At 35.5% G+C, this 8,302-nt stretch overlaps 1 pseudogene; it reads right to left on the bottom strand.

Moving 5' to 3' along the window:
- Positions 1 to 425: 425 nt before the first annotated feature.
- LOC126599087 (cellulose synthase-like protein G3) lies at positions 426 to 2,211 on the bottom strand (annotated as a pseudogene).
- Positions 2,212 to 8,302: the final 6,091 nt, after the last annotated feature.

The following is an 8,302-nucleotide window of genomic DNA, read 5'->3' as shown; positions in this document are numbered from 1 at the left end:
CGTTTGCAACCTAACCAGAAATATTGCCCACAGAATTCTAAAATGTTCATAGTTTCATGTAAAGCAGATATTTTGTGCATGTAATATGCCTGCTAGAAAAGGCAGGATACAAAAATGGCAGAATCAGTTGTATGCTTTGTGATCGATAATTTAATTTCATTGCTCATCACCACAGAATCACATGAATGATGGGTCCACTGAACGCCCATCTTTAGGATCAAGCCTATTTAGATATTAACTTATGAAGCAATTGTTGAAGAAATGGGTGTAAAAATAAATCCACATATTGAATTGGGTTTATGGGGGTATATTAGGTATTAAATTTGGGTTCAAAGAGATATTAATAGTTTAGTTAAAAATCAAATGGGTGCAAAGAGTAAGTTGGGTGTAGAAATATGTTAGATGGGTTTAAAAAAAATTCATCATCAGTTCCTCAAAGTGACATAAGCCGCTGCGTAGAGAGCAAATGCCAGAATAGTTGAAACTGGACTAGTTTTTGTAGGAAATTTTCTCTTATCATTCCTACTGATCATGGCTTCATAAATTGGTATGCAATTCACTATGCTAAATCCAACAATAAATATCTGCACAAACAATCCTTCCAAGCTACCGCCGCCTCGAAAAATCTTTACATGGCCCCAAGAAAAGGCAGCCAGGTTGACAATGGCAGCCACTGTAAGTGGCACAAAGAAGGGAGATGAGACTCCAAACTCCATCATGCCTTGTTCATATCTTTTGCTTTGGTCCTCATGAAGGACTTTGCTGGTCACATTAAACCCATGTGTGGAAATGCCTAAGGACTTGAGAAAGTACTCAACGAATCCAAACATGGAGCTTGAGAGTCCCCTAATCATCCACATTCTCTGGTTATTCCACCACTTAAGGAATGTTCCTCCAGATAATACAAATTCAACGAGTTCTTCACCTAGGCTCCAAGGACAACAAACACATACAAGAGAAACCATGGATCCGAAACCTACAATAAGCACTTAAATCTTAGTTTCAAAAGTGTTGCGTGTCTTGTTTGACCAGGAACACTTAGACTTGCATAGGATTAGACCCGAAATGTTGTCATTATATCAATTTTAATCTTAATTGTGTAGAGTTCTATTTAAATGTGTGGTATGAAGTCACAAGCTTAAAACAAAATAAGTCTGACAATAGAATATTGTACAATTTTCTCAAGACAACAAACTAGTAATGGGTGAGTGTGCATTACCTTTGGAAATAGGGTGAACCCATTGAGGAGCGCTAGCTGTGGGACGAAGGCATATGTGGTGATAGGAATGGCCCCAAAGGCCGAAAAGGCATAATAGGCGAAACCAAGGCCCATCAGAGGACACATGGCCCAAACACCGTATGTGACTGGACTATATTTAGAGAACGCTACCTCAAGGAGGCCTACGGCCCATCTCTTGCTTTGATTCAACGCATCAAGAAGGTTGATCGGGGCATCCCCTAAAAATGTTACCTTCTCTGGATTGCAAAATAATTCTATCCCTCGCAAAGCAGGATATAACTTGTGAAGTAGTCCTCCACTAGTGAGCCATATCTTACTCCCATCTACACAATTTAACCAATTTCATCTATCAGGTTTCAAATTACGTTGTCATAATGTCATTGACTTGAAAGAAAAATGGGAGTTGTTAATCACGCTCCTAAAGGGTCATGTTGCACTGTTGAATGATCGAGCTAACTACAAGGAACGTAGGATGATTTTTTTTGAAGTCTGAACAACGGTTCCCTGATTAGAAGATACGTAGCACTAATTAGCTTATTTACATACCTTATATCCCCAAGTGGTATTGTTCTCATAGTTGCAAGATGCAACATGGTTTGCCAATTCCAAAACATCTGGATTCTGAAGGGGCTTGTCAACTACATTGTTAGGGTGTAGTTGGGGAATTTCTGGTGGTAAAAGCTCTGACGGCCCTCCGAAGAATGCTCGTGGGGAGAAAAAGCATCCGGTTCCTACATAATTTGGTCCTAATAGCCCATCGAATCTGCATGGGTTGATAATGAACAGATGCCTGAACTCACTTGCATATATGTCAGTCTTGTTGATTCCTTGAAAACGTTGAGGGAATTGGACATACCCTACTTTGGATCGAGCTTAGGGTCTGATAGGTAACATAGAGCGCGAAGTGGCGTTTCGGTATTATTGGAGTACATATCACAATCTAGGGTTCAGACTATTGAAGCATTGGTCATGGTAGCTGAAACTCATAGCTTTGTAACACAACACTAAAAGATAAACAAATTACTTAATTTGTTTATTAATGTAGAAAATTAATTAATAAAAAGATGGTTAATGAGAAAGCTAGCTAGGGTTTTGAGCTTACGAGGGCATTAAGTACTGATTTGGTACTGATGTGCTTTTATAAAAAGTAGGTATAAAAAAAACTGAGCTAAAATATGTGTTTGGTAAACACTTAAAAACAGCTTATTTTCATAGTTTTGGGTGAAAAAAAGATGAAACGTGAAGCAGCAAAAATGAGTTTATTCTCACAGCATAACAGAAATAGTTTTTTTTTTTTTCAAAGCACAGTAATACCAAACCAGCCCTTAGGTATGGTGGGGTGATGTCCTGCTTTTTTCTCTAGAGACGTAAATTAGGTTTGACATCATAAGTTATGCACTTCTGTATCTAACGTGAGGACGCAATTTGATGTTTTATGTTAGCAGCATAAACGGTTGCTTGCAAGATTGTTAATTGCGTGATAAGTTTCGGTTAAAAACAGCTATCTTATGATCGTGCATGTTAGGATGATATTTTACACATATTTTGTACCCTTTTTGTCTTTTATGTAGTCATGATCATGTATTAAATTGTTGAGTTTAATGCACTTTGTGTGTGTATTGTAGGAACTACGGTTTTGAGAACAAGAGATGGGATTAAATGCCTAAATACAAGAATACCTGATGATTGCCAAGTTAGACCTTGGTATTATTTTCGGTTGGAAAAATAAGAGAGTTGGACCGGTTAAAGCTTTAATTAGTTGGCCCAATGGAATGGACTTATGCAAGATAGTCCAAGGAAGTTGCGGCAGAAACAAAAGAAGAGGTGGGGGATTTTAAAGAAAGGCAAACTAGTGGAAAATATAAAAAGGGGGAGGGGGAGAACCTAGCGCCGCAAGAAAAAAAAAGGAGGATTGAGAGCCGAATCGGGGTGTGCCGCAGGGAGAGAAGGTTGCAGATTTTCAGGGCATACACGCACATGAATACAAAATTGGAGTTTTGGGTTTCTTTTATGTCATCGAATTCATCCATGTTTTGCATTAGTTTGATCATGAACTAAGTCCTCTTGCTAGGACTAGGGTGTACTCTTATCATGAACATATAATTCTCGTTATTTTATATTAATCTCAATTGTTTTCCATGTTGAGTGATTGTTATTGTGCTTTGTTGTTATCAAATACCTGGCCATTATTTGTGTGAAGAACTAAACTGTGACTGACAGGTTGAGTTTCGTAGATTGCTTCTCATAACAATTACCATGAATTACATAATTGAGTAGACATATTGGTTATGATTTGTGTAGTATCGTGTAATTATCCATTGAGCGTAAAGGGTTTCGGTTATCTATATTTGTGGTTAGACATAACATGGGTAGATAGTTAGAAACACGGTTAGTATATTTTGACAGGAAATATTGACGAATAAAGGGATAATTGCTAGCAACATGGGAATAATTTGATGGTAATATGAATAACGGGATTAGATGGGATTGAGAATGAGGAACCTGATGTCCTAGTGCTTCCATATATTAATCTTTTATAATTCATTCACTTTTACTTCGTGTTCGATCAATTGTATTTTTACTTTCGTTTCGTTTCTTTGCATATTTGAATTTGTCAACGTAATCCTTCTTTTATTCAAGTTTAGTTTGACGTCAATCACAATAGTAAATTTAGGTTAATCCGATCCTTATTTGAACGACACTCTACTTATCACTATATTACTTGGACAATATTGTACACTTGCAATTATCAACAATAAGTTTTTGGCACCACTGCCTCGGATCGAATTTAATTTAATTTTACTTTTGTGATTTTCAGTTTTTTTTTTTTTTTTGATTAATTGGTACCCGTTTTTCGGATTGTTTACTACTTGAGTTTGAACCAGAAATTGAGAAAAGACTCCGTGAAATCCAAAGAGAACAAAGAGAAGTCAATGAGAAAGAAAAGCAGCAAGAGAGCACGATGGCGTTAGTTTAGAATGAGACGATGGGAGATCTTGATATTCCAACCATTTCGGAATCATCGTCAAGCATAACTCTTTGTGCAGTTGCAAGGAATTATGAATTGAAGACTATCCACTTTAATATGATGCCTTCTTCTCATGGCATGAGCACTGAAGATCCATTGGCACATATTAGAGATATCTTCAATATGGTGTCAAACATGACATTGGTAGAAGGAGTCATCGAGGAACATCTTAGGATGAAGGTCTTTCCGTACACTATGAAAGACAAAGCGAAGACTTGGTTGAATTCCTTAAGGACTAGAAAATAGTAAAAAAAACTCGCAAAGACTCAAAGATTGATCAACTGAAGGGAAAAGCGGTTACGCACAAAAACATCCCAAAAAAATAGCCAAAGAATTTGAAATAGGCAAAGATGTACCAAATTAATATGCTAACCACTTGCAAAGTTTCTTAGAAAACTGGCAGCTGGAAAAAAAAGATGAGCAGTACATTCCACATAAACATGACAAAGAAAACAAATGGATGCCGAAGAAGTATCACGTCGTTGCATTGTAACCTCACTAGGAAGTTTATCATGAAAAAAACGCATAGTCAAAATAGATAGTCTAGACAGAATGAAATACTACTAAATAACTTTTGCCCAAGCACAGTCACTATGTCTCGTTCGAATTAGATCATAATCAAAAGATAAGGAAAAACTCCCAAAAAGAGATGGCTTCCCAAATCAATTTGTCATCAGTCGTTGTCAAGGGAACAAGATGATGCAAAATTTCATGAGCTTGAAAAATCTATAATGACCAACTTTGAGCTTGAATAACCTTTGAAACCCGATGAAGAATTGTAAAAGAAATTACCAGAGATAATGAAAGGCTAATAATCAGCTTGTTCACACATTTATCAAACTAAAAACAAATTGGCCTTCCATCTCCAATAATCCAATGACTATTGATATTTAGAACAAGTAAAGCACCTTCAAACCACACCACACAGATGATTGCAAATAGACATCTTGTTTTGCAAGGCGTGAGAGGAAAATTTTGGCAGGCAAAAGAACCTCACGAAGAAGAAGATTGCTAAGTAACCCCAGCCAAAATTGAGCAACGCCGTCAATTTCAAAAGCAATTTTAGAGAAAATGTTTTTGGATTCCAAAAGCACTTAAAGTGCTTTTTGCAAGAAGTACCAGTTATGTGCTTCTTCCAGGAAGCACTTTAAGTGCTTTTCACAGATTTACTCATATTTTTACTAAGGATTGGTTCCAAAAACATTTTCACCAAAAGCTATTTCAGCTATTTAAAAAGTATATCCAAACGAGCTCCAAATCTCCAGACCAAATAAAGTTTCGTAAAGCAAAAGAGATGCTTCAAAAGGCAAGCCGACCACTAATATACTGAGAAATTATGCAAAACTAGACTTTAATAAACTGACTACACTAATTGAACTTGTCCAGCCATAGAAAGAAGTTTTTCTTTCCAACCCGAGAGACGGGCTTTAGCCTTATCAACCAAAGATTAAAAGTAAATTCTCCTTGGCTTACCATGAAAAATTAGGACTCTAAGATACATGAAGGGAGCAACACCCAAACGAAGCCCAAAATGTCTCGAGTCAAAAGTCATATGATGAGAAGAGGTGAACCCAAGATAAAAAGTGCTCTTATGTGCATTAATAAATTGTCCAGAAGCACGCCCATACTTGTCAAAGAAATCCAGCAAAGACCGAAAGGATCGAACATTCCCACAAGAGAAAATAAATAGGTCATCAGCGCTTAACACATGAGTGGGAGGGCAACAACCCCGTGGAGTTGAGATAGAAGTAATCTGCCTAGTATAGTAAAGCAAATTTAAACCTCGGCTAAGAGCTTATCTTGAACAAAAAGTTTGCAACTACAAGTGGTCGTACTAAGTGATAGTGGCATGCACCTCGAATTTAGGGATAAGCCCCACAAAGTTACAATTAGCATTTGGATATAACCATCTGCTTAAAGAAATCTTTTACAAAAGTAATATTAGCCAATTCAACGATATCCCAACATGACTAATAGAAAGAACCAGAAAAACCATTAGGTCTGGGAGCACTCGATTGATCCATGAAAAAAAAAGCATTTCTAATTTCATCAACTGAAGTCAAACAAGAAATAGTAGAATTTTCATCTTCACTAACTATAGTAACACCACAAACATCCTCAATTCCACTCGGAGTGAAGGGAGAATTATATAAGGAACGATAAAAGCTTACCACATGATTAGCAATCTCAACAAGATAAGAGAACACACTATCACCATCTAAAAGAGTAGTATTCTAGAAGAAGAATGCCTACCTCAGGCATAAGCATGGAAAAAAGTATGTTATGATCACCCTCAGTAAGCCATAACTCAAGAATCAAGGACAACCATCTTGGCCACAACTTCCTTACTAAATTTCTTTTGAGAGTTCCATTAGAAGAAACAATATTTAAGTTTTTCTATAGCAATAGTGACATTTCTATGGATATCACAAAATACATTAGGATTCCAATATTGAAGACAACGCTTAAGAATTTTAAGCATGTGTGACAAAATAAACATAGGACACCCGTGAGCAATACTTGATTGCCAGCCCTTAGTCCTCACATCAGTGAAACCAGAATGTAAAGGTCACATGGACTGAAATAAAAAAGGTCGGCGTCCCCCAGGTATAGCATCAAAGGCCAAAAAAACAAGATAATTGTGATCTGAGACAACTCTTAGCAAAGCAGAACATCTAGCTAGGTTCTAAAAGACGCTAGGCACGTTAGTCGGATGGTGGGTTAGGGCCTAGCGCCTAGGCGGGAACCTATGCGGTCGCCTAACCGAACTAGGCAGATTTAAGTAATTTAATTATATAGTATATAAATTAGTTAAATTTAAACATTAAATAATATGTTATTTAAAGAAAAAAAGGTATATATACATATGCAATTAGGTACATAAGAATATATTATGGATTTTATAGTATAGTCTTAAAATGAAAAAGAATAATAAAACATTACAAAAAATAATAATAAATAAAAATTGATGTTGCGTTCAGAGAGGAAAGAAATAAAAGTAGTAAAAATGAAAATGGTGGGGACCATGGCAAAAGCAAGCGTGCAGCTATGAAACAGTGGAACAATTTTAAAAGAAACTGTGGGATTAAAAAGATGGTTGGGACTAGCTCGGATCATATTCTTTTTCGCGTAACCCCAACTCTACAACAACAACAAAATTTAAATTCTGGCGTCATAACATTTGCCAGCCTAGCCCCTTCCAACCCCGTCCAAACCTGCATAGCTTCATCTAGTCTCACCTAATCCCGCCTAATATGCTTTCCAATTTTGTGGCCGCTTAAAATTTTCAAGACGCATTTACATGTGACCACAAACATCCCAATTATTAGTGCAAGTATAGAAAGAACCAAGAGTGTCCATATGAGTAAAATCTCATAGCTCAGTAGTATTATGAAAATGGATACTTTTGATGTGGTCCTTAATCCTTAACATTCTTTGATTAAAATAGTTTGATCAAAGTCCCTTGACTTTGTACACCTCATTATATTACAATTCATATTTATATTTTTATAGTTTTGACATTAATTGTTTGAAATTTTATGAGATTTATAATCCTATAAATTTAAAATACCTCATTATAATACTATTAGAAACGGTTACAATAAAAAAATTCCAACATTTTGATTGAATAAATGGATAAAAACTATGTAAAAATAAGAAATAATAAATGGCAAAAGAATGTATCCATAGTGTTAAAAAAAAATTGGTACATTTCACATATAACAAAGTGGTACATTAATAAAGAAGAATTGGTACATTATAAATAAATTAGGGTACAAATAAAAGATTTAAAAAATATGAGTACAAATGAATTTTTGAAAAATATAGGCACTAAAAGAAATTAATACATGGGTACAAAATAAAACTAAAAAGAAAATACTACAAATTTAAAAAATGTTGCAAATTAAAAGTGGGTACAAACTAAAAATATAAATATATGATACAAAGTTTAGGCATAAAACATAAATATACCGTATGTAATTTTTCTATCATTGATTAAATATACAATGTCACGTGACAGTATACACATGGGT

This window comes from Malus sylvestris, chromosome 14 (genome assembly GCF_916048215.2).
Source record: "Malus sylvestris chromosome 14, drMalSylv7.2, whole genome shotgun sequence".
Taxonomy (NCBI): Eukaryota; Viridiplantae; Streptophyta; class Magnoliopsida; order Rosales; family Rosaceae; genus Malus; species Malus sylvestris.
This window is presented reverse-complemented; position numbering and strand designations above follow the sequence as displayed.